This window comes from Astatotilapia calliptera, chromosome 3, assembly GCF_900246225.1.
Source record: "Astatotilapia calliptera chromosome 3, fAstCal1.2, whole genome shotgun sequence".
NCBI lineage: Eukaryota > Metazoa > Chordata > Actinopteri > Cichliformes > Cichlidae > Astatotilapia > Astatotilapia calliptera.
Window position 1 is genome coordinate 44371460 of NC_039304.1, and position 27537 is coordinate 44398996.

General features: G+C 41.5%; 2 long non-coding RNA genes and 1 pseudogene across 4 annotated transcripts; 1 reads left to right on the forward strand and 2 right to left on the reverse strand.

The window, feature by feature from the left end:
- LOC113010401 (zinc finger protein 850-like) overlaps positions 1-27537 on the reverse strand; it is a 70168-nt pseudogene that overhangs the window by 16954 nt on the left and 25677 nt on the right.
- LOC113011300 (uncharacterized) lies at positions 6875-7956 on the forward strand. Its single transcript, XR_003270512.1, has 3 exons — positions 6875-6896; positions 7025-7133; positions 7644-7956. It is a non-coding gene; the product is annotated as an uncharacterized LOC113011300 (long non-coding RNA).
- LOC113011256 (uncharacterized) lies at positions 17313-19344 on the reverse strand. 3 transcript variants are annotated; one of them, XR_003270501.1, is made up of 3 exons: positions 19191-19344; positions 18969-19081; positions 17313-17341 (listed from the first exon to the last, which is right to left on the reverse strand). It is a non-coding gene; the product is annotated as an uncharacterized LOC113011256 (long non-coding RNA). The 3 variants fall into 3 exon arrangements; XR_003270499.1 differs by lacking the exon at positions 17313-17341 and adding an exon at positions 17720-17894; XR_003270500.1 differs by lacking the exon at positions 17313-17341 and adding an exon at positions 17720-17897.

Sequence of the window (27537 nt, forward strand, 5' to 3'; positions counted from 1 at the left end):
GTTAAATCCTCCGCCATGGCTTCACAGCGCCGTGTAACTGTACTTCTTCACAGCTGGAGAGCTTTGATCGAAGATGTTATTTCTGCCTTATTTTTAAAGTCTCGGAACAATGAGTCAGCTGCTTCAACGAATGCCTCTTTTACCATCTCTCCATCTTGAAAAGACTTCTTGTTTTTAACGATGATGTGACTCACCCGGAACGATGCTTCGGTGGCGGCTTTCGCTTTTGAAGTTTGTTGTGTGAAAAATGACTGCTGTCCGGACAACTGGGATTTTAGTTCCTTCACCTTTTTCTTTCTTAGCTCGCTTTTCGGCGGGAATGTAGTGTCGTATTTTCCGTGAACAGTTCGAAAATGCCGCTCCACATTTCCCTTCTTTGGCATTGCGATGGCAGCCTGGCAGATGAGGCAAACGCACTTCGAAAATGACATCGTGAAAAAAAAGTCTTCCTCCCATTCCGTATGAAAGTGATACGTTTTTGTCTTCTTACTTGGTCCAGCTCCCTCACTCATTTTTAACCCTTTCTTAGGTTTAGAAAAAACCGAGAGCTAAAAATTGGAGTTAACTCGCTGACTAGCTTGTCAGTTTTACTACACTTCGCGCACATGCGCAGCGACCTAAGCGTCAGAAAAAAATCCGATGTCATCTGACTGGCTTCCCTGTATCAATCAAGTGACAGGATGGATGATAGGCTGGCATCTATTTTTTTAATGCCATGCGATCTACCAATACTACCTTTGCGATCGACTGGTCGATCGCGATCGACGTATTGAGCACCCCTGTTCTATGCGCTCTGAGCTCATAGCAAATTACAACAAACATTCTACTGAGTGATTTTGCAGAACTACCTTCTATTTATAGAGTTGCTAATTATTTGGCATTATTGCAGCAAACCAGCCTATTAAATGGATGAATCACATCGTGACTGGGTTCCAGTGCTACACAAGGGACCTGCTTCAAACATACCACCATGCCAATCAGATTACTTCTTCCATGTGAGGGTGAAGAGGTGACCCTTCTGAATAAGATGGTGAAGGTTTGCTGCGTTTTGGTGAACAGTGTGATAATAAAACCAGGGAAAAATGAAACCTGCTCCTGTTAAATACTCTTAAGTCTTGTGCTGTTAAAATTGCTGTATTTTTTCAAAAGATACAGTAAATAAAGTAATGTTAGTAGTGAGTGATATCATGTAAACACGTGATTTTGTGTAAACATTTTGTCATTTGTAAACTATAAAATCATTTTTCTTCTTTGGCTCTCAGCGAAGGCGGTCGCACTTTTCTCCTCTCCTCCTCACCCTTATCTTCCCTGCTTAGCCTCTATGTCCTTGTCTGTTTCGTGTGCATTACTTTCCCTGGAATAGACTCACACGGTCGTTCTCTAAAACCTAAAAGAGAATTATGGATTTGATTAACTGGTCTCTGAATGCTATTGACACCCTTTTCTCAACGAGAAGTCTGGGCTCGGGAGAGCCCGAGTGCCCTGGAGGGACTTTCCCTGCCGGATATACGATGGACGGGTGGCAGAACTGGAGAGTCATGTGTCTGGCGGGACTGTCGATCGAGGACGCTGAAGATATCTATCTATTCGGAACCATGATAACAGGGTTCGTGCTGATCGGAGTTGGCTTGGCCCTGGTTTATCGGAGAAATAACAGAGCGGAACCGGCTGTTCAAACCCCCCTAAGGCTGCCCGCTGGAATTGAAGAGATGAGATGAGGCGCAACCTCTCACAACGAACATAATATGGTCAACACCTTGGAGATGCTTACAGCTGCTGTGAAGGCTCAAAGCAACAACATTGAGCGTATGGGGGGAAACATCAGAGAGAGGCCTGCTCAAAATGAGACCCTTGAGCGACAGTTGGACGACATCACGGAACGGATCACTGCAGCTTTGAGGTCTCAGAATCAAAAGAATGGCAACACCATGGAACAGAAGTTTGATACCATCATGGGGAGGATCGTGGTTCTCCAACGGGAGATCGAGAGGCCAGTGTCGGAGTGTTAGGGCAGCCAAAAATTCTCCTGGGCTGCTCGCATGGAAATTTACAAAATCAACATTGAGATTGCGGACCCCCATAACGGCGCCACCTGCAGGCCCAAGGCTGGAGCCGAACAATCACTCCCTGATAACGACTGTGTTACGGCTATTCTTCCCATCCCATGCAAGGACACCTGGATTGGCTGGAAGACTATTTACTTAGCCTGATAGGCCGAAGGACACTGTCTCAGCTAAACTATGGACACGCACACACACACACTTACACTGATAAGCACTCACTCATCCCCCCTCCCTTTCCAACGCCTTCGATGCTTGTGCCCTACCGGGGAAGATAGCAGTCAACTGGACCAGCACAGATGCTGCAGGACCGGATGCGCTGTCTACACCGGCTCTCTCTTACCCTTTACCCGCCCCTGTTGCTTGTCTCGTGTTTCTATGGTGTATTGATAGTCATGTGCTTTTGTGCTGAGGTGTTTTTTCTGTTCTCAAACTGTTCTCCCACTAGGAGCTCAGTCTGAGTGGAGTTTTTTTTCTCCTCCTCTTACCTCATGTAGTGTATTTTCGTTGTTTTTTCCTATCAGCCTACCTTTCTGACATGTCTGCCCAATGTGATGTTTGTGTAAAGTTGGTCAGAAGGTTCCTTTGTGAGTGTGCATGCGCCATTAGCGTGCTGCCTGCTGTAACCCCTAATTTCCCTCGGGATGAATAAAGTATTCTGATTCTGATAAATGCCATGGATTCTACACTGTAACTGATGTGATGTTCTATAAGGTGGTTTCAATAAAATAAAAAAAAGAGGCAAAAATTAGTTTGTTTCTTTATTCAACTTTTGAACAGTGGGACTCAGTCAGTATATATTCAGTAAATGCAAATTATTTACACGGCAGTGCACTACAGGCATAAATCTAGACCCCTAGATAAAACATTATGGGTCATTCCCACAACCCACAGCTTTACTGTGTTCCAGCAAAGTATCCAATAGCAGTGACAACTCCTCCACAGTAGCAGGTGGGATTTTTCTGTTTTGAGGACGGCTCCTTTTACCTGTCACTACAGATGTTCTGTTTATGTTTTGATCAAGAGCCTTTTTTTGGGCAGCTGAAGAGGAGAAGTCTATCTTATGGCCAACCTCTGGCTGTATCTTGGTCATATTACCCAGCAAAACCCAGTATGCAGGTTAATCTGTAACAGTCATTGTGCTGTAGATCAACACTGTTGCTTCTACATTAAACAGAAGAGCAGCGACATCGCTGCAGGTCTCTGCGACTCCGGCCATACAGGTGCAGTGGGCGACTTCAACCTTCCCTGTGATGCTCACAGTGACCCATGGCTGCGATGCTGGTTCATTCAGTCTTTGAGAGTGCAGGACCTGAAACACACACAGACAAAGTTCATTTAAAGACAAGAACTAATGAGCCAAGGCCGACGTAAATGTGTTTAATCTACTTTATCATAAATGTAACAAAGTGTTTAGAAAGTTAGCACAAACATGTGATTTTTCATTTCTTTATGTGTCCATCTATAGAACGCTGCATGTTATAGTGTAAATCTGCCTGTTCTCTGTCAGAAACCTGCCAGCAGAAAATGAACCTAAAGTATGTAATGCAAGGATGTCATCACTTTAGAGATGGAGAAAGCATAAAGTGACAATTATGAATCACTTAATATGATAAGGAGATTCTGCAGGTCATTGATCAAAGTATAAAACTAAAATAAAATGTATTTTTAGTGACACAGGATACAAACATGGAAGCAAGATGTGTAATTAGGATTATTTATAATAAATATGAATAGTGCAATTTCTTTAACCATAAAGAATAACAATCCTTCAGGACAATGTCACATCAATGCACTGAACTCACTATGTTATCCATCTAACAGCCTCCACATGTTCTCACTGTAATTTCCCCTCATGAATGAATTTATGCTGCACTAATGTGAATGTTTGCAGGGAAATCAAACGCGTTTCACTCGCAGTACTCGAGCTGACTTACCTTTGTTTGAATGACGACTTGTACGCGCTGATTCCACAGACAAGGTCCGAAAATATGTCAGGCTACGTCAGTAGCGGTTGGTCTTCAGGGTTTCTACTCCACGGCCGTATTTCATACGGGTCCACATTTCCAATGCACACTATTTTCTGCAAGTACCGCCACTTCGCCTCTGGACGCAATCGGTCTCTATACAGTCCATTCTCTTTTGAGCTGCTTTTAAGCATCTTTCTTGTAGTCGTCGTTCCAACACAGTGTGTTTGTTTTGATTCGTAGACCCCGAAAACGACGCTGCGCTCCCACAATGCTTTGTGGCGTGACGTCAACTCCAAAGCCCTATGAAGTCCTATTCTACAGGCTGATTGCCCTTGTCACTACCCGATCCGTACCGGAAACCCGATCGGTACCCCGCATGCGCAAATCTTACGTCACTTCCTCTCTTTGCCAACATTGCGACATTCAATATGTTTGAATGATATGGTTAGCGCCCAGTTAGCTCCTAGCATTTCTCAGCAGCTCTGCCTCCTTTTCGACTACCAGGACATTTAAACAATGAATAATCCGTATCCGCAACAAATTTTTGCTTTTCTCCTCAACAGAAAGCGTTCCCCGATTGAACAACAGCGCCGTAAAATAAGAAGAATGGTGCCTAATGACAGAGTTAATAATACAGACTTTATAATATGTCACGCGAAGATTCAGCAGCCAGATGAAGTGTTTACTGGCAATTGACAGTGATAGCGGACATTATCATCACTTTTCCAACAATCCTCTCCACACCGACAAGCATAAACACACTCGATTATCACTAAATCAAATTTAACACACGTTTGTAATGACGCTAATTCAGTTTACAATAGGGTTCATTCGCTCAGTCAGCAGGTGGCGGTGTCCTCGTACACTGGGGAGTACACTGCCATTAAACGAACAGAAGAAGAAGAAAACCCCTGCACATGTGCGGTACGGATCGGGTAGACCCGATCTGTCACTATCTTTTAATTTTTTTATTTTTGTCTACATTATATTAAATGTTTCATTATCGGAAACATGTTAAGAGATACTTGTTATTTTTAACATCTTAACAGATACTCTGACCTGTAACTATCGTAAAATGCTTCAACCGGAAGTAGACACCTTTCACACATGCGGGGTACCGATCGGGTTTCCGGTACGGATCGGGTAGTGACAAGAGCACCTGGCTGCAGCCACTGTGGAGCTCCACAGTAACCGGATACACGTGACCTCCACACTAACCGGAAACACGTGACCTCCACACTAGCCGTAAACACGCATGGATACCGTGGAAGTCATGCAAGTTGATCGCAAAGGTTGGTTAAGTCTTTATGAAACACTTTTTTTGCGTTACAAAAACATTCCTCCTTATTTTAATGTTTTTTCATCGTGCTCCATGGCAGAGAAACACACAGATATGCTTTTTCCTGGGCCTGGTTTAAGTAAGAGAGCTGGATTAACGGCTTCTGTGGGCGAGAAGAAGCAAAAAACACATTTTGCATTAGAGTATGATTTATTGTTGGCGTCAGAGATGCAAAATAACGAATACTTCAATACTGTACTTAAGTAGAATTTTCTGGTATCTTTACTTTACTGCTGTACTTTTTTGTGCCTACTGTATACTTCTTTATACTTCTACTTCTCACATTTTAGCACGCGTATCTGTACTTTGTAATGCGTACATTTGTAAATCAGCCCCCCGCACGCGTGCTTTGGACGCAAGATTACTTCAATATTTTGTACATAAATTATATTTTAGACCCTGTACTTCTTACTTCGACTTGACTAAAAAGTCGAGTCAGTGCTTTTTAAACAGAGGTATCTAAACTGTTAGCGTCAACACTGTAAATTTCATCACAAACAGATTTATATATTTATCAATACTTCTATTCGTCATTCTTTTCTGTACAGCTTTTTTATTGCCCAGATTTTAGTTAGCCCCTGTTCAATTGACTGTTATATGTCAATAGAAACATGTCTCACAAATTAAAGTGTCTTGTAAAATATTTGTGGGTTTTTTTCAAGAATTTTCTTCCCAAATCTATTACATGCCAACTGTAAATTGTTATTTCTGCTAAAACCTTAACTTAAATGTGTATATGGTGTTTATCTGTTTCTCTCTCTGTTTTAGATGCACATATCAATCCGGAATTCGGGCTTAAAGCCAGAATTGCAGGAATGCAACACGTGTTGCAGAGGACTCTTTCACTGCCCTCTGTGCCCCACTTTCAGCCCTACTGTCAGGGCAAAGATTGAGGAGCATCTAAGTGTGCATATAAAAAAATGCTTTGCCTTTCAAAGGTATGTTTGTATTAAATATACTTTATAGTTATAAATATGCACTTTTTTTAAGCACTTCTGCAGTATCTTTGTTGACATAAAAGTTGCTGTTGATATTGTACAGTTCAGTGCATTCATCTGCAACCAAAATAGTGTTTTTATAAAATATATTTTTATTTACTTTTCACCACTTTTCTTGACATAACTTTTGTGATCCATACCATTTTGCTTTCATTATTGAGGTTGGCTTGGATGTTTTTGTTAACATGTACATCTGATTGTTAGACAAATTGATTGCATTCTATACAACTACATTTAAATTACATCTGTTTGTTTGTTTGTTTTTTCTCTTACAGATAAAATGATATGCCGGTGCAGGCTGGCTTGCAGGACAACAGGACACTTTCACCGCCCTGTCTGTAAGATTACAATCATACGGCGTGGGGATATGGCAAGGCATATATTGTCTTGTCAGCATTCTTCAGTGCCAAGTCAGCCACCATTATCAGGACTGCTCCCCGCTGAACTCTCCGAGGAGACCCATATTCCTCCGGCAGTACTCTTCGAGGAGCCCCGTCTCCCCCCCCCCCCCCCCAAGGTTTTGTCTTCGGTATCTGAACCATTTTCTGAGTCTTTGTTAGAACATTCATATGCTCCACCCTCTGTGTTCAATAAAACTGCAGCTGATGGAAAGTCCATGAAAATGACATGCCCTCACTGTGGCCTTACTCTTCGTAGCTCTGGCAAGCTATTTGCACACTGGAGAGAGGAAGCCAAAGCTGTGCTTGAAGGACAACACGTGCCAATTTTCAGACTGAAAAAGCGCAAGTTCCAGGAAGTCAGTCAGGTCAGTATTCACTTTAAACAGTAGTGTAATTACATGGTTAGTGACATTTGAATAACTGTTGTAGCGACTTCCACAGTCGCTACAGGCCGGGGCTGGAGCCTGCCTATTTGCCTGACGCGCTGTCAACTTTACGCAATAATGCGAGAGATGGAATTGTTTGCTTGTTTATTAAAGTACTTTGAGAGTTTACAGAGTAATATCATCAGCTCCTGATTCAGACTCTTACAACGTCACAGGCTCTAATAAACGAAGCGAAACATGTAGTGCAGCGGTCAACAAAAATTACGGCTACCGAGCCCTCCTCTCTGTCAAAATCAAAACCCATGAATGACAGACTGACAACGCCCATTTATGTCACCGCTAGCACCCACGTGACTCCCATAACAACCAAACAAATAAAAACCCAGTGATCATCAAAATTCAATACATTCAATTATGGCTCCTACAACTGTTAAAAAACTGTTCTGCAACAGAGAAATAACTGTTTTCATCCCCATTTGCCTGACACAGGAGCCAGCAGTTGTTGAAGATCTGTGTCCTGCTGTGCAGTGGGTTGTCCAAAATAAGGCACTTTTCCGTGGACATGTAACAATGCCAAAATATCTGTCCTTAAATCAAGGGGACCAGCAGAGGGTCTTAAGAGACATGTCAGAGGAAGAAGACACTGGAGCAAGGGACTTGTTCCTCGTTGTTTTTCAGTTTGCAGAGGACATGGAGCTCTTTTTGAAAGCATGTGCTGATGAGCAGGGGCTAAGGGTCAGTGCTATGACATGTAATGGACAAATGAAGGCACTGGCTGTGTTTGTTTGTTTGTTTAATATGTTGTTGCTTTTTTGTTTTGTTTTTTACGTAGTACAAAATTCAAATTAAACTTATTTCAAAATGTTGTTCACTTTATTCTGTGTCCATACTTATAATAAAGGATTACAGTGTAACAGCATTAAATGTAACAGCATTTTTTTTTGAAGTTGTAATTTCAAAATAAAAAGCTTATTGTTGATATTAACAGTAAAGAATTGTAATCAATAATATTTTTATACATTTTAAACATTAACACTGGGCTCTATCCTGGCCAATTGTGGACACTTCACTTATTCTTTTTTTTGACTACTGGGCCCTATTTCAGGAAGCCGGTTTAGAAAACTCAGAGTGAAAAAAGATACGCAGGGTTGAGTAACCCCGAACTGTCCAACTCGGAATATTCGGTTTCAGAAAGGCTGATAACAAGTAGTTCAATCAACGCGGAGTTGCTTTAACCCCAAGTGAAGCGCGCGGATGAGGATACATAAAGCCCTGATAAGCGGAGCACAGATTAAGCGAGTCACCATGGAGACGGAGGGAAAGAAGGCGCGGTCAATGTATTTCACAGCGCTTGAGGCCGAAATTCTGATGGCAGCATATGCCGATAACATGCAAATTCCGCGGAAAAAAGTAACACAGCCACAGCTGCAAAAGAAAGGGAGCATGCATGGCAAAACATAGCCGACAGAGTCAATGCGTGAGTGTTAATATAAACATTGATCTAGGGATTTCCACCCATTTAACACGTTATTTTATCATATGTTATTTTATTTGTTATTTTATACATTTTATTTTGTGACGTGATGTGAGCGCAGGTGCAACCAAACAGGCCCCAAACGTGCCTGGCAGCAAGTAAAAATGAAATATAAAAATATAGTCCAAACAGGTAAGGTGTAATTGTATTATGAGCCATAGTGCTTGGTCTGTTTGTCCCACGTAAATCAATTGCAGTTAGAGGCTACATTAATTTTCTTTCTGTAAGCACTTTTTGAAATTATCTGAGCACATTACAAGTACACATTTGCTTACTCTGTATGCTCAAATGTGGCCCGTTATAGCCAACAGAAAAAAAGCGGAGGCCCGAAAAACAGGTGGGGGTCCTCCACCACCACCACTCACAGAGGCTGAGCAGTTGGCCCTCAGCCAAAACAGTGGGCGCCCTGTGGCCGAAGGCATCTCTGCGGGGACATCCTCTGAGTCAATAACCCCGCAAGACACAAGTGCCTACATAAGAGGTAAATTCAAAATAATACATGATGTGCATACATCCTTTCTTCACAGTCACCTTTGCAGTGCTGCTCATTCATTTGATAAACTCTTTACCATAATGAATTATTTTGTAGTGAAGTTATTTTCCTACTGATTTTGCCTTCCCTCAGTCTTGGTTGTCTTTGAGAGCATAATGACAATGAAGTGTAAGGTGATTGGTATGTTTGTTAATTGCCATTTGGTCCCTTGTAAGTTATAAGTGACCTGTATAAACCTCATATTCTATCAGTTGATGGTGGTGGTGTACTGCATCTGGTGCAGCCTCCTGTTGAGCCAGACCAACATGCAGTTGTGAGTAATACTCCACAGATTATATGAGTTTACAGTAGAACAGCAATGTTGTTAATTTCCTTACTACAGGAAAATAATGAAGAAACATTGACAGCTGTTACAGAGGAGGAAGCAACAGAGACACTCTATGAGGTTTACATCTTTTAATACTTTGTGTACAGGAAACACAGGCGACCAATAAAGCCAGTTGAACAAAAAATCTGTTTTTCCGTCTTTCAACATGTTGAGGTGATGGGTCAAAAGAAATGATTGTGACATATGGTGTCTCTGACTGCGCTTCCATCTTGTATGTCCGTGGGAGGGTCAGGATGTTCATGGTTTGGATCACTGCTGATGTTTGGTTCAGAAGGACAGTGTTCTCCTCTAATTGTGGCAATGTTGTGAAGAATCACACATGCAACAATAATGTCACATGCCCTTTCTGGGGTGACCCTGAGTCTTTGCAGGCACTGGAACCGGGCCTTAAGCATTCCGATAGTCATTTCAATTCTGGCTCTTGTCCTGCAATTAGCCAGATTATATCGCTGCTGTGGGCCCGGTTCAGGGTCAGGGTAAGGGGTAAGCAAATAGGGTAAACATGGATACCCCCTATCACCAAGCAAGTAGCCAGTGAACTCTCCTAAGACAGAAGGATACACTTCAGTTCAAATGTCCCTGAAGCAATTGGTCTTTATATATTTTAAAGTATTCTCAACTCACCATGTCCAAATTTTGTGCTCAGTGTACATTCACGGAATATTTGTGAGTCATGAACAGAGCCTGGCCACTTGGCTTCCACATTTGTGATAATGTTGGCAGCATCACATATGATCTTCACAGTGCAGAGAACACAAATTAGCATCCATCACCATGATGAAATAATTTGTTAGTTTGAAATGCTACAGGGAACTATGTACCTGTACATTAATGCTGTGGAAAGACTTCCTGTTCACATAGTCTCCTTCATTTACTAAAGGAGCAATGATTGGAATGTGAGTGCCATCTGTACAGCCAATCACGCCTGGGAACCGTGAAAATAAATGTAAAATTTAAGTAGTAGTTCAAATATCACCACATCATAAATTAAGTTTTGGTCATCCTGATACCTGCAATTTTGTGGAATCCCTCTTTGATGAATCTTGTGGGTCTATGACCGGGTAACACCACAGATGAGTGCAGGAGACGTTTCAGTGCAACTGTAACATTCCTGACTGCCCGACAGACGGTAGCCTTGGAAACGTGCTCAGCGTCACCAATATTATACAGAAAGCTCCCGTTTGCAAAAAACCGAAGTGCAATACAAATAATATGTACAGAACTGAGAGGATGTCCGCGATGTGTCACATGCGTAATATATGGCCTGAGGATGTTATTCAAATAACTTATAGATTGTGCTGAGAAACGGTAACGTTCGCACAGAAAATCATCAGGAAATGATAAAATGTCCAAACGCGCTCTAATCACTCTCTCCCGGCGGAGAGCTCTGCGGAGGATTTGGGCTTCATGATCTACTGGCTCTTCAAGGAAGGGACACGCCATGTCCGACACTTCCTACTGTCAGGTTTCCGACAAAGGGGCGGAGACAGTCAGGGTTAGTTGAAGTAAACCTGCTAGGGGGCAGGTTAGCTTCACGGCGTGTGTCGTCATAGTGACTCACTCAGGCTTCAGCTGAACTCGCTTTGTGAAACCGAAAACCCAGAGTTTTCGTTAACTCAGGGTATACTTACTCAGTTTTTCCACTAAACCGGCTTCCTGAAACAGGGCCCTGCACTGCAGTGGACCAAAACAATGACACGGGTTTGATCTTAAGGATCTAATAGTTGTGTGTGTTGTGCATGACATTGCCACACAAATATGTATTTGCAAGATAGAGTAGAATAAATTATGACGCATGAAATATTACATAGGCTGCAGTGAATTTCTGTGGATGCAGCCTATTGAGCTTTAAGTTTCCCAGTCAAACTTAGCTTTGACGCACCTGCTAACAACACTTTTACTCTTTTACATTTCATAACAAGACACCATAGCCAAAATATTAACAAAATATATATTATTAAAAAATTCAAAGCTGCAGCACATACAGCAACAAACATCGTTAGTAAATGTGTCCTGGAGTTTATGCAGGTGCAGAAAGTGCTGCTGCTGTAAGTAAGCCTAACAGCTTACAGATCACTTATTTTTCTGGAAAGATGGTAGGAAAGGCATCACTGCTCATTTCTACAGTCTCCCAGATCTTGGAATACAATCCCTTTGTACCATGAAACCACTTCGCAGTACTATGAGTCCACTAAAACCTATAAAGAGAGTGATCCTGGAAGAAATGGGGCACACACTAGTGACCTCAACAATTGCAAGACAGCCTTTTCCCCGATGCTCAGATGGGGAATAAAAGGAAGTTTCATGAAAACATTAGGACTTTATCACCGTTTTATCTGAAAAGTTAATGGTAATATATAACCTAATTGGCTATAAAGAGTAAAAAATTTAGATACAATTTTGATTTTGATGAAAAGGACTGGTGCTATTTTAAAGAGTCACGTCGGTAAAAGTAGATAAATGTTTTAAGAAACATTTTATAGCATTTTGTGAACATACACAAAAAGTGGCCATTTTTGGCAACAAACAAGCTGAGAGAGTTTTATATTTTTGGCTCTCCTTGAACAAAAATAATAGTGCATAATAATCAATGTTGATGTTAATCAATTAGATGTCCCAGACTCTACTATTAATAATACAGCAGTCCCTCGTTTATCGCTGGTGTTACGTTCTAAAAATAACCCGCGGTAGGTGAAATCCATGAAGTAGCCAACTTTACTTTTTACAATTATTACAGATGTTAAGACTGTAAAACCCCTCACTACATGCTTTATACACTTTTCTCAGACAGGCATGAACATTGTCACACTTTTCTCTTTTGTTTAAACACTCTTAGAGTTCAAACCTTCGTAGAAACATAAGTCCAGTATTATGGAATGAAACCTAAAGGTGCATTTGAGGGTGCAAAACGTTTCGTCGGCATTGTTGTGTTTGTTTGGGAGAAAACTTCCAAACATACAGTACAGCACTTCAGAGTTACACTGCTAGCATCAAAGATTTATGTAAATTCGACAAGCTAAACGCATTCTGTACTGTACAGCAGGAGTCCCCAACCTTTTTGCGCCACAGACCACTTTAATGTCAGACAATATTTTCAGGGAACGACCTTTAAGGTGTCGCGGATAAATACAACAAAAGAATAAAAAAAAGAAACTGTGGTATTTTGTAAATATAATAATAAACGTGACTTGAGCTGTGCGCCAATAACAATGACAGTGACATCCTCCTCTCTGCTTCTTAACGCTATCTGGTCGCTATGGTAACGCGTAAATAGTTCTTTCAAAATAAGACACACAACTACAACCATACATTTCACACCGGAGGATCAACTCTCGCGGAACGGTACCAAAAGACTCACGGACCGGGACCGGTCCGTGGGCCTATTAGGGACCGCTCCTGTACAGGAGACACTGGACTAGATTGATTGACAATGATCTACAGCAATCAGAACGCACAACGCGATGTACTGTAAAAAAATAAATAAATCAGCGAAACAGCAAGTGTCACTTTTGGCCACGAACAATTTAGGGGATGGTGAATTTTTTTGAACAAACCCAGAGTGTTAAAACCCCCCACTTAAAAACATTTTTATTTCTCAGCAGCATCAATAGTGACAAAAACGCAATTTAGTTTTCGATGTCAAAGTCGATTTAACCGAAGTTACGTGTTTCCGGTTATTGTGGAGGTCACGTGTTTCCGGTTACTGTGGAGGTCACGTGTTTCCGGTTACTGTGGAGCTCCACAGTGGCTGCAGCCAGACCCTTCTCGGTAGTGACAGCCCTCCCCCACGCTTGTACCCGTGGCTTCCTGTCCTGAGGGTTGGCTCTTCTCCTGCCCTGCACCCTTTGTTCATATTCAAAGACTATTTTTCTGTATGTATTCTTACCCCATAGCAACCGCCAGATTATAATGTTGCAGACAATCACAAACTCTACAGTCTGTCTAACTCCAGTGTATACCAAGCAATCTATTATTCTTAACAGCAACAACATAAACTGAACCCACATTAAAGTTGGCTCGGTGATTACCTTTATATGAGCCCACAAACCGAGAGAAACTCCGTGATGAAGCTGAAAGTCTTAAGAAACAGATCAGGGAGCAGAGACCCACGTGGTTCACGCTGATCTCGGCTACGATCCAGGACACAAGGGTGTGCAGATCGATGCAGAAATTAATCCCAACGTTGGCAGTGGTATATGTTCCTGTAAGTTTACTACCTTACTCCCGTTTCATGAAAAAGCAGCTCTCTCTGCTCGACTCCTCTCCTGCACACACACTTTGCTCCGCCTCCTTTTCCGGCTCTGCTGTGATTTGTTGCTGTGCGGTCACGTGACTAAGCAGACCAACGTAACCATGTGGGGTGTTATTTCAAATGTAGCGCCTATCTCCTTTTCCTAAACTCTTTTTCTTGCCCTCGTTGGAAACGTCATCGTGGGAAGGAGATTTGCTAAGGACTCAGGGAAAGAGAGGACCGGTGCTGAGAATTGGAACAGCCTTAGGCTGTATCCCAATTCAGGTTCTGCAGCCCTAAAGTACGCAGCCTTAACGGTCCACAAGGGCCTCGTACTCAAAGACCGCTAAGGCCGGAAGTGCGAGGCTTGTGAAATGCCGGTCGATCTCCGTCGCGCTGCCCAGGTTGCCTAGCAACCATGATACTAACCGCTGGAAACGTTTCATACAGCTTTGTTTGAGAGAAATGAAGGAGAACATATTTTGTTCATTTGTTCGTTTGTTTCTACACGAGCTTTGTGTGATTTAATAAGTATCTGAGGCTGAGACCACATGACTGTAAAACATGATTGTTGGGCTTCATTTCTGTACTGAACAGTCATTTTAAGATTAGCTAGTAAATAACAATTATGTTGTTCATGAGACTAAAGTCAGTGTAAATATAATATGGCCAATATTATAGTTATTATATTAATCATTATTAGTTATTACAGCAGTGAACTTGAACAATTCACGTAAACAATTCACTTTTATTGTCACATCACATGTGCAGGTACACTGGTACAGTATGGAAGAAATATAGTATCATCAGAATTCAAGTATTTTTAGACATTGAATTTATGACACTGATTTTTTATCCTCCAAATTTCCCTGCAAAAATATTCACCTGCAAAAATTCACCTGCAAAAATTCACCTGAAAAAAATTCACCTGCAAAAAATTCATCTGCAAAAATTCACCTGAAAAAAATTCACCTGAAAAAATTCGCCTGCAAAAATTCAACTGCAAAAGTGATGAACTTTAATGACCCAAGCCAGAGCAATCAGCACCAGATCGAGTCGAGTGGCTCTCAGCCAATTAAATTACGCTGTTTGATCACATGACACCGTTAGCCAGCAGTGTGTCTCCTAAAAGAGAGCTGTTTAAAGGTGAGTGATTAAGTTTTTCTCCTAAATAGAGATCATTACAGAACGCCTAGTCCTACTTAAAATCCCATTTATTTTTATTATTTTTTTTATCATCTACTCGAACTAAGGAAAACGTTTGACTAACTCAAAGACAATTTCCACGCCTCCCCTGCCTGTCTGCAGAGGCAGTTTTGAATTTAGGAGCAGCAAGATGGAAGCGGCAAACCCTGGCGATTCTCCGGTAAGTATATTGTTATTTATCTTCAAGTTTGTCTTTTGAAACGTTAATGTTATTTAAATCCGTTGCTCACGTATAAAGTACACAGACGGGGTCTTTGCTCAACTCGTCTGAGGCGTGTCTCACTAAGCGCTACATGCTAGCATCCTGCTAACCGAGCTACCATTTACATGCTGTGCTTTAGAAAATAGGATACTCGTTAAAAAAATACTCCGCAGATATTGATAGATAGACGAACACTGCAAATATAATGTTGGAAACGAGAACGGCCTTTGGTGAAGGGGTAAAATACACCATGAATAAAGCCATATAGTGAATTGGCTGCCATGGTTGCAGAACAGCCTGATTTAATGACAAGAATGGGGAAGAGTGAGGTGAAGTGAACCAAAGCCACAAAACACAGTCAGAAGAGGCGGCAAAAGGGCAGTGATCTGTCCGTCATGAAGTTGGTGTGTGCTTTGGTGAACAAAAACTCCAGACCGGTAGCAGGAAGATGGGAGACTCGTGTTTCACTGGAATAGTGGTGAATTAAAACATCCTTTGTTGGGGACATTTCGGTGTAAATGCATCCATACAGGTGAGACAGAGGCAGACCAGACAGTGAAGAAAACAAGGCAAACATTAGAAATATTAAAACGGAAATATAGGATTAATATAACATACAATTTGGGAAAATGTAAGGAACGCAATGTAAATGATATTGTAAAGTCATTAAAACAGCATACTCTGATTAAAAGAAACATGTAATTGGGTAGGATAATAATGTTAAAAAAACATGTACAAGATGGGTATGTATACTTGTAGCCAGAATTTAACAACTATAAAGTTGAAGCATGTCAGTACCTTACCCCATCCATTATATCCACACTTTCAGAAAAGGATATGGTCAATATCTTTACAAATACTATCTAAACTTAAACGGGATATTCCCTCTGCTTCTTCTGCTTCTCGTATACACCCTCAGGGTTTGTGATCAGCCAGCGGCTGATATGATCATTAATCCTGTAAAATAATATTCTTTCGGTTTATGAATCTGTTTGCATGGATTTCTTAATCCGTTTCCACTGTTAGCAGAAGTTGTGCATGCAGTTTTGGTGTGCTGCTCTCCAAGACTACAAGCTGCGTTAAAGTTGGAAGTAACTGGCCGATGTTCCACTGTTAAAAGACCATCTGTTCATCAAGAAATGACCAGGTGAAAAAGTCATAAACTAAACACTCTGCATGAGCATGGAATTTAGGATGCAACTTTATATCTTACCTGCTCTACACTCAGGGCTTGAATTACAACAGCAGTCAATCACATAACAAATTATACTTTTGGTAGTTCTGTGTCTCTGTCTCTCTCCTCCAAACCCAGATGGCTGCTGGTACTGAACCGGGTTCTGGTTCTGCTGGAGTTTTTCCTCTGCACTGTCACTTCATGCTGCTCAGTGTGAGGGATTGTTGCGGTTGAGTCCATATGTCCTGCGAACAACTGCTGGGCAATGACACCATGCAATCTTCTGGGATTCCTTGGATAGAAAACCTGTGAACTGCACTTGTCCTTGGTCTTCACAGCTCACCTTTTTACTGTTTATTGAATCAAAATGCTCCAGTGACATGGATTCTACACTGTAACTGATGTGATGTTCTATGAAGTGGTTTTAATAAAAAAAAAAAAGGCAAAAATTAGTTTGTTTCTTTATTTAATTTTTGAACAGCGATACTCATTCAGTAAATGCAAATTATTTACACGGCAGTACACTATAGGCATAAATCTAGACCCCTAGATAAAACATGATGGCATTATAGCAGTGACAACTCCTCCACAGTAGCAGGTGGGATTTTTCTGTTTTGAGGATGGCTCCTTTTACCTGTCACTACAGATGGTCTGTTTATGTTTTGATTGAGAGCCTTTTTTTGGGCAGCTGAAGAGGAGAAGTCCATCTTATGGCCAACCTCTGGCTGTATCTTGGTCATATTACCCAGCAAAACCCAGTATGCAGGTTCATCTGTAACAGTCCTTGTGCCACGGATCAACACTGTTGCTTCTACATTAAACAGAAGAGCAGTGACGTGGGTGCAGGTCTCCGTGACTCCGGCCTTACAGCTGCAGCGGGCGGCTTCAACCTTCCCTGTGATGCTCACAGTGACCCATGGCTGCAATGCAGGTTCATTCAGTCTTTGAGAGTGCAGGACCTGAAACACACACAAAGTTCTTGTCTTTAAATGAACTATGAGCCAAGGCTGACATAAATGTTTTATCTACTTAATCATAAATGTAACAGTGTTTAGAAAGTTAGCACATACATGTAATTTTTCATTTCTTTATGTGTCCATTGCTGCAGGTTATAGTGTAAATCTGCCTGTTCTGTCAGAAACCTGCCTGCAGAAAATGAACCTAAAGTATGTAATGCAAGGATGTAATCACTTTCAAAATGGAGAAAGCATAAAGTGACAATTATGAATCACCTTATATGATAAGGAGATTCTGCAGGTCATTAATCAATGTATAAAACTAAAATAAAATGTATTTTTAGTGACACAAGATACAAATATGGAAGCAAGATGTATAATCGCTCAGTTTGGGGAAATTGTGGGTAGCCTGCAAGGGCCTCAACTTCTCCATACCCACAATGTGCAACAAATGGGCACAGCTGATCTTCAACAGTGGAACATCGGCCAGTTACTTCCAACTTTAACACAGCTTGTAGTCTTGGAGAGCAGCACACCAAAACTGCATGCACAACTTCTGCTAACAGTGGAAACGGATTAAGAAATCCATGCAAACAGATTCATAAACCGAAAGAATATTATTTTACAGGATTAATGATCATATCAGCCGCTGGCTGATCACAAACCCTGAGGGTGTATACGAGAAGCAGAAGAAGCAGAGGGAATATCCCATTTAAGTTTAGATAGTATTTGTAAAGATATTGACCATATCCTTTTCTGAAAGTGTGGATATAATGGATGGGGTAAGGTACTGACATGCTACAACTTTATAGTTGTTAAATTCTGGCTACAAGTATACATACCCATCTTGTACATGTTTTTTTAACATTATTATCCTACCCAATTACATGTTTCTTTTAATCAGAGTATGCTGTTTTAATGACTTTACAATATCATTTACATTGCGTTCCTTACATTTTCCCAAATTGTATGTTATATTAATCCTATATTTCCGTTTTAATATTTCTAATGTTTGCCTTGTTTTCTTCACTGTCTGGTCTGCCTCTGTCTCACCTGTATGGATGCATTTACACCGAAATGTCCCCAACAAAGGATGTTTTAATTCACCACTATTCCAGTGAAACACGAGTCTCCCATCTTCCTGCTACCGGTCTGGAGTTTTTGTTTACCAAAGCACACACCAACTTCATACTGACGGACAGATCACTGCCCTTTTGCCGCCTCTTCTGACTGTGTTTTGTGGCTTTGGTTCACTTCACCTCACTCTTCCCCATTCTTGTCATTAAATCAGGCTGTTCTGCAACCATGACAGCCAATTCACTATATGGCTTTATTCATGGTGTATTTTACCCCTTCACCAAAGGCCGTTCTCGTTTCCAACATTATATTTGCAGTGTTCGTCTATCTATCAATATCTGCGGAGTATTTTTTTAACGAGTATCCTATTTTCTAAAGCACAGCATGTAAATGGTAGCTCGGTTAGCAGGATGCTAGCATGTAGCGCTTAGTGAGACACGCCTCAGACGAGTTGAGCAAAGACCCCGTCTGTGTACTTTATACGTGAGCAACGGATTTAAATAACATTAACGTTTCAAAAGACAAACTTGAAGATAAATAACAATATACTTACCGGAGAATCGCCAGGGTTTGCCGCTTCCATCTTGCTGCTCCTAAATTCAAAACTGCCTCTGCAGACAGGCAGGGGAGGCGTGGAAATTGTCTTTGAGTTAGTCAAACGTTTTCCTTAGTTCGAGTAGATGATAAAAAAATAAAAAAATAAATAAATGGGATTTTAAGTAGGACTAGGCATTCTGTAATGATCTCTATTTAGGAGAAAAACTTAATCACTCACCTTTAAACAGCTCTCTTTTAGGAGACACACTGCTGGCTAACGGTGTCATGTGATCAAACAGCGTAATTTAATTGGCTGAGAGCCACTCGACTCGATCTGGTGCTGATTGCTCTGGCTTGGGTCATTAAAGTTCATCACTTTTGCAGTTGAATTTTTGCAGGCGAATTTTTGCAGGTGAATTTTTTGCAGGTGAATTTTTGCAGGTGAATTTTTTGCAGGTGAATTTTTGCAGGTGAATATTTTTGCAGGGAAATTTGGAGGATACAAATTCAGTGTCATAAATTCAATGTCTAAAAATACTTGAATTCTGATGATACTATATTTCTTCCATAGTACAGCACATGTGAGTGAACTCTGTGTCAAACACTGAGCTTCAGTAAAGATTCAAGTTTCAGTTATTTATATTTCCCATCACCATAAATCTTCACTCAAAGACAAGAATCTTTTACAGTGTATAAATATGTATAGATGTATTATATGTACGAGACAAATAATGTTCATTTAATTTGTTGGCATTACTAAATTTGGCTCAATGCTTACATATATGTGCAAAATGAAAATGTACGAGCTGTGATAACTGTTTCTGATAGAATGAAGAGTAGACTGATATATTAAATATTCCTTTATTGGATGAGGAAATCAGACCATGTCATAACTGCTTTAAGTCATACAGAATAGATATCAGAGCCTTAAACATGCTGACTTCTGCTAAATGGGTCAAACTGGGCAGAAAGTCTACAAACACATAACATCCTTATAGAATATGATGTAACATTATAGAAAACCCACAAAACGCTACGTCCAGATGAACAGATTCAACTTTCGGAGATTTACTTTGCTGGATGATTGAGAATGCATCAAGACGAAATATTGTTTGGTCTGGGTCTAAACAGAGTGCATTGAGTGCATAGCTGGATTGGCCATCGGGCATACCGGGCATTTGCTGGCCGCTGGCGATATTTTGTTTTTATGGGCCGATGGATTTTTTTTTTTTTTTTTAGGAAGGGTATAGATAATGAAAGGTGTTGGATTGGTCAATTGGTCATGATCGACTCTTGGCTGGACCAATTACAGCCGAGGAGGCCGGATGCACCCTCCCCCTTGTTTAGCAATCACGTGATTTTCGCGCATTGCATGCCAGGAACTCGTGGCAAAACAATCCAAGTACCGCATCAAATGCAAGCGTTTGCAGCGCCGCAAAATGTTCATTCTCCGGTTCCAATACCTTCTTGTTTTTTCTTTGCCGCACAAAAAAGGAATGTACAAAACAAAAGGAGAACAATGCCGGTCCGTACAAAGACAGACTCGACGAAAAGACAAAGAAAAGATACGAGGAAAAAATCAAAGGAGTGAAAGTGTCAGACCCTTACGAGCACACAGAGGGACAAAAGACATTAGCGTGCTGCCCAACTTTCACCACGCTCAGATTTATAATTACACGGTTCTTGGAGTGAGTGCATACACTCATGAAGTTTAGTAACGTCAGGTCACTGCAACAAGCCCAGGTACAGTTTACCGACGGATGGGTGCAGGACCTTGAAATGCACCGTGTAGAACGAAAGACCATCGTACGAACAAAGGTAAGTTTACCAGTCTCACAAATCGTCGTCATAAATACACATTCGTTAACCGTTTATTAATATAACCTTTGAGCTCAACGGTAATTAATTAGTAGTGGAAATAATTTCTGGTAGCATTACAGAAATGTAGCAGTGACAATAATATTGTATGTTGTAATCGCACTGGACAATTAGTGATACAAAACAACTGTTTTCTCCTGTGAATAAAAGTATATGTTTTTGTCAATGTACCATGGTAATAACAGAAACGAAACGCAATATTGTGTCAGGAAAATTCACTATTTATGCACAATAAACAAAGGAGCATAGCGCCACAATTTCTGTTCAGCGCCAGACTTGCTTGTAACCTATATCACCAATTATGTTAAGAAAAATGATGCATTAACTACAACAAAACTCTGACCTTTGTGGGAATGCTTGGAGCAGACTAACATGTGAGCTGGAGTGTTCTGGGACGTTATATTTGGTATATCCAGACCATCCGTCGGCTCTTACTTCGGAAACATGGCTTAAAAATGTCTCTTCAACGATGTAATCCGATAAAAAAAACGATCTCTCTACCCGTCGGCTTGCCGTGGCTGTCATGCGACCGACTATTGAAGTTAATAATACAACAGCTTCTTGCCATTTTTTGTGTTTCTTTTTATTGCTGTGTAACTGAGTTCAATTGAAAGCCTGCGTGCGCTAGTACCTCTTGCCACAAGTTCCCAGAATCCTTTGCGGTTTAACACTGAATGACGTCAAATTTTCAATCTTTATCCTGGTGGGCCGGTCTCTAGTCAAAATGCCCGGGCCAATTTTTTGTCCCAGTCCAGCCTTGATTGTGTGTGACGTCTTCTTTTGCGCAGGCAACATGAGCCTGCACACATTAATTTTGTGATAAGTGATATTATTGAAAATTCTCTGTGTGTAAGTACAGTTTAGTGCTGTCTGATCATCACTCTGATTGACTGCTGTAGAAGTGAACAGTGTTACTTTGACCTTTAACCTCGCTGCGCTGTGTTGTTTCCTCTCTTTCAGATCACGAAATCATCACAGCTGAGTCTGGACAGGACGTCACTCTGACATGTCAAGCTCAAGTTCACATCGTCATAGTTGTAGAGTGGAGCAGAACTGAAGAACAGAACTGGAAGATGAAGAACTTGTCCTTTTATATCAGCATGGATGACTTGTTCCAGATTACCAGCATCCATCTTTTGAGAACCAGGTGGATCTGAAGGACAGACAGATAGCTGATGGAGACGTGTCTTTGATTCTGAAGAATGTGAGACAAGATGATGCTGGAACATACGAGTGTCATGTCATCAAGAGAGCTGGAAAACCTTTGAAGCTCATCAGCGTCATCAGTCTGAAAGTTGGTTCTCTAAGTGAGTGAGGAGTGTTCAGTGTGTTTGAGATCTTCGGCTCTTTTAGCTGCGCTGCCTTATTGCTCCTAAATAGCTCTGTTTTCACAATCACTGAGATCCTTCTATTTTAGCCTAGCTGTGAATGATCTGTATTGGTAGTGTCCCGATTCGAAATATTGAGGCAAGTGTAGCCAGATGGGCTACTCGCCTTCCGTTGTTTTTCTTCTCTCATTCTCTCTCTCTCTCGCTCGCTCTACCACCCTCGCTCTCTTTCCACTGCACTCGCTCCTTGTATCAGGTGATCGGGTTAATTGGGAACCCACCTGCACATTGATTGCAGGGTGGCGCTAGCCTGTATAAAGCTAAGCCGATGTCTTGTTGGATTAATTCCTCCCGAGCTTCTGGTACGATACAGCAGTAAATGCTGGCGTACTGCGACGGACTGATCAGCAAGAGCCGATTATACGACAGCTACAGGTATGCTCTCGCTTAACCTTGGATTCCCTCCGAATACTGGAATTGGTGTTAATATCCTTTTCCGGCCTGTTGTAGCGCAGCAGTCTGTTTAATTCTGCCATTGCGGAGAGAGGTGTTCGTGGTATCTCCACCAATGAGAGTATAGTGCCTCCGGTCCTGGGGTAAGCTGTTAGAACTACTTTTATTAGCATTCATAGCTATAAGAGTTTAAGGTTACATTTATCTGTTTCAGGGTTCACTGCTGTACTCACCTCTCCATGGTAAATTGTCCAACCTAAATTGGAAGAGTGGACTGCCTTCTCAGTTGCTGTTGTGAACTCCTCCTTGGTGGAGTCTGCTGTCTTGTCTCGTTTTGTCTTATCTTGTTTTTATTAAGTAGGCTTACCTTTTTTTTGGGTTCGCCTGGTGTTCTATTTTACCCTGGACTGTTGCTCGTACCCACACTTCTATGATCGGGCTGAAGTGATTCTCTGCCCGAGTGTCGTGCTGGGACTCTAAATCGCCTGGGTGGCCGGTCTCAGCCGGTGGGGAGCCAGACCGGCCTACGCCTGAGAATAATTATTACCAGCACGAGTGGTAGTTTGACCCGTGGGGAATAAGCCTTTCCTCTGTGTGTGTGGGCGTGTGTGTGATTTCTTTTATTAAAGTTATTAAAGTGTGTTTTAGTCTTTTTATGATTTGTAGCGAGCCTGACGCTCAGTGTCCTTTTATTCTTTTAACATACTTTTCTGTGTTTTATTTCAGTGAAGGAGGACGAGCCAGTGGCCCTGGGACCTCAGGTGGTGGGTCGTTTTCACACTTTCTTTTGTACAGCACTGGGTGGTCTGCAGTGATTCTTTTGGTGTGATTTTCTTTTGGTTCCACGGCTGCTGGTAAGTCCAAGTTCCACGATTGTTTATTTTTACTGTAGGACACTGTCAATAATGACGCTACATCTTGACTTTTAATATTTTATTTATAAAATATTATTTATAATATTTTATTTATTTCTATAAATAAAACTGTTTTAATATTGGAAGCCAACCTGCCTCAGTGTGCATCCTTGAATCTGTGCGGTCTTCTTTTATTCCTTTTATTTATTTTTCTTAAATATATTTCCTTGGGGTGTAATTCCCCTAGGTGGCGTTGTCAAGTTTATTTATTTTGTTCATAACCCCGCCGACCACTTGGTCACACAAGGAACAAACCAACACTGGCCCAGAAGAGTTCAGTCAAATGATGATTTATTGAATACACGTGTGGGAAGATGTACACTGCAACTCATCAGCATAGATCTTCTCCAAACAACTCAATTCAGAATAGTTTTATTCATCTCAGGGTTCAGCCCCTTCTGCATCTGCAATGTACATAATTATGCTTACCGTATTTTCACAACCATAAGGCGCACTTAAAAGTCTTAGATTTTCTTCAAAAAGTACGGCGCGCCCTATAGCGCAGTGCGCCCTGTGTGTTGTAAGGAGGACGTAGTAGAGAACACCATGAGAATGCTAAAGGGTGAAGTGTGTGCGTTGACTTTATTGCACATACCTGTATAAAAGAACAGGTATGTGCGTTATGCAGGACATCGTTGTTTTAACAACCCTGAAAATGGCAAAGAGACACGCTTACGAAGCACAGTTTAAACTGAAGGCCATCAGCTACGCGGAGGAACATGGAAATCGAGCAGCGGCGAGAGAATTTAAGAATAATGAATCGATGGTTCGCAAGTGGAGGAAGCTGGAAAACAAGCTCCGACAGGTCAAGAAGACGCAGCTGACATAAGGCGATCATCGAGCAAAGAACGAGCGGGAGAAGCGTTTCGACGGTCACCATTTGGCTAAAAGCAGTTTCACTTTCACTTTTTATGAAACGGTGCCATTTTTCCATCCGGACCAGGACTACGGTAGCGCAGCAACTTCCACCGGATTATAAGGAAAAGCTGGCCATCTTCCGCTCCTACTGCAGCAAACACATCGGCGACAAACACATCCAGCGATGGATGACCGATGGAGACCACAGTTTCACCAAGAGTGGAAGGCAGCGCCGGGCGAGTTACGCCACAATTTGCCAATGGATTGTAGATGCTTGTGCTAACGTGGCTGCTGGCACTGTTGTTCGAGCTTTCGCAAAAGCCGGCATCATTTCCGAGGAGCCGCACGGCACGGAAAGTGACTCTGACAGTGAAGAAAGTGAACCTGGCATGTTTGATGGAGATTTAGCGCAGCTGTTCAATTCAGACACAGAGGATGAGGACTTCGATGGGTTTGATTGATGATAAAAATGTGAGTACCAAACTTTGTTTTGCTCCTGCTTTATTTTTAAATACGCACACTTGTATGCTTGTGTGTTGTTGATGATGACGATTACTGGTAATAAAAATGTGAGTGAGGTACCGAACTCAGGTTTGCTCCCGCTTTATTTTTTAAATACGCATACGGTACTTGTATGCGCCCTATGATCCAGTGCGCCTTATGTGTGTGTTAAATACAGTAATGGCACACATAACTGAGACTGCGCCTTTTAGCACAGTGCGTCTTATGGTCGTGAAAATACGGTAAGTTACAGTAAATCATCATGTGGCGGAGGTGTGGTCCGGCGCTCGGCTGCAGGGGAGGAGTGGTGCAGTGGGCTCAACGGGGCGGTGCTGGTAAGAACAGCTGATGGCGGTTTGGACTGATGGTGGTTTTCCTTCCCTTTATATAGTGAGGCGGAGAGGAGCGGAGGGAAAGGAAGCTGGGGAAACCGACCGCTGTCAAACGGTGTTCTGCTGTAATTCTGTGGACACTCACAATAAACGTGCATCTGATGATAACGACCTGTGTGTGGGTGTATCTGTGCCTAGCGTGTGTCACACATCACTTAAAAATAGCTAAAATAGACAGAGATGTTACTCTTTCCAGTACTTTCTTCCATACATGGTAATTAAATTCATTCTCCGAATAGCCCCTGGGGACTTTACACTTTCTTCACTCTTCTTCTGTCACTTTTTACTAGGCAAGCTCAACTGCAGGTAGAAGCTAAATGAATTCAAGGCCTTTGCTTACAAAGGTCTACATTTAAATCATATTTGTCTGTAAGCGTGAATGCTGTTTTAACCTTCCATTGCTCCAAATCACCTTACACAATAGATTGTGAAGACATCGCGCTTCACAAAGCTTGAAACCTTCAATAGACTGAGAATCAACTCTTATGAGCACAACTACTGATGTGACGTTCTGTATCGAGGCTTTGAAGCTTGTGTCGAGTAATGGAGGGGGCGTTTCCGTGATGCGCGTATCGAGGCTTGCTTCATTTATGGGAGGAGCTGAAAATGATGACGTCCAAAGCCTCGCTGCCCGGCTGTACCACGTGACTGGTTCATGAAGTGGTTCGAACTTTGCCGTGAGATATGACAGCGATATAAACCCCTCAGACTTCATTCAAAATGTAGGTGTTTGATGGAGAGTTGCAGTTAGTGAGAGTTTGGAGACCGTTTGGAGGTTTATGAGAGTGAGGAGAGACAGTCTGGAGAGAATGGAGCCAGCTAAGAAGAGGAGGATGTCCTCCCCTGTGTGGGAACATTTTGATCTTATTCCTCCCAACAAGGTATGTAAATTTCTACAGAAGATGTATTTTCATAATACTGATGGTGCAATACAATTTATGTTAAGCTGTCTGTACTTTTGTACAAGGTGAAGTGTTTGCTATGTGCCAGGGAGCTGGGATATAACAACAACACCTCATCCATGCTTAGGCACTACAGAGCTTTGCATGAGAATAAGGGGAACACCGATTGTGGAGCAAGACCAGGTGAGCCATCAAATGCCATGATAATATAGCATGCAGCAATGTTACTAAATGATATAACAATATTATACAGCTGTTATAATTTACGTGTTTGATATTTATATTTGTGCTTTATCTTTATTGTCTTTCCTCAGGAGAACAATCTCAAATAGATGAAGACCTGGTTAGCATGGTGATTGAGGACTCCCAGCCATTTAGCATTGTGGAGGACAAAGGATTCAAAAGATTTGTTAAATCATTAAATCCTATCTACGTTCTCCCCACTAAAGGTTATAAAAGCAGTGAAAATTTAGTTTTTACAGAATAAAATGTGAACAGGCAGGACTGAGGCTCAAAGCCTCAGTGTGTAGCTGTCCATACCTCAACGTTACAAAAGCACAACTACTGTCCACACCCCAACCACACCTCACCTCACAGTAAATGATCATTTCCATTTTAAGCATTTCCAAATAATCATTTTCCATACTGCCAGTATAAATATACACAGTATACTGCCATCACTACAATATAGATGTTTTACACACTCCTTTTGTTGTTGACATTTACAGGCTGTGTGCAAAAGGCCACACTCTTCAAATTCATGCCAACTAATATTTTTACGTCCAGTAGATGTCCTACTAGAGCAAATGAAGCTTCATCTGCCCATCACTAGGCACAACATGCAAATGTGTTTATACAATGATTATGGCTGCACATGCAATAAAAATGTTAATCTGATGCCAGTAGCTGTGATAAACAGTTTAATGCAATTTAATGACAAAGTTATATTATTAATGTACTAAAATAATTCCTTTATTCCCACTGTTAGCAGTGTTTGATTTAGTGTTTTCATAAAAGTCTATTTCTTGTGTGTATATTAGTGCTCAGAAGAACAGACATGTGGTTTAAAGCCTAGACAAAAAAAAAATCCCCCTCATCAACACTTTTTTGTTTGTCAGGGGACATTTGTTTTGTAATAATTGCTGTTCTATCCCCACAACCACAATTGCTAACCTATCCCCACATTGTGGGGATAGGTTAATTCGATAATTCAAATTACCACTAGGTGTGAATGTGCCAGTGAGCGTGAATGGTTGTCTGTCCCTGTGTGTTAGCCCTGCGACAGGCTGGCGACCTGTCCAGGTTGTACCCCGCCTTTCGCCCTATGACAGCTGGGATAGGCTCCAGCGCCCCCCGCGA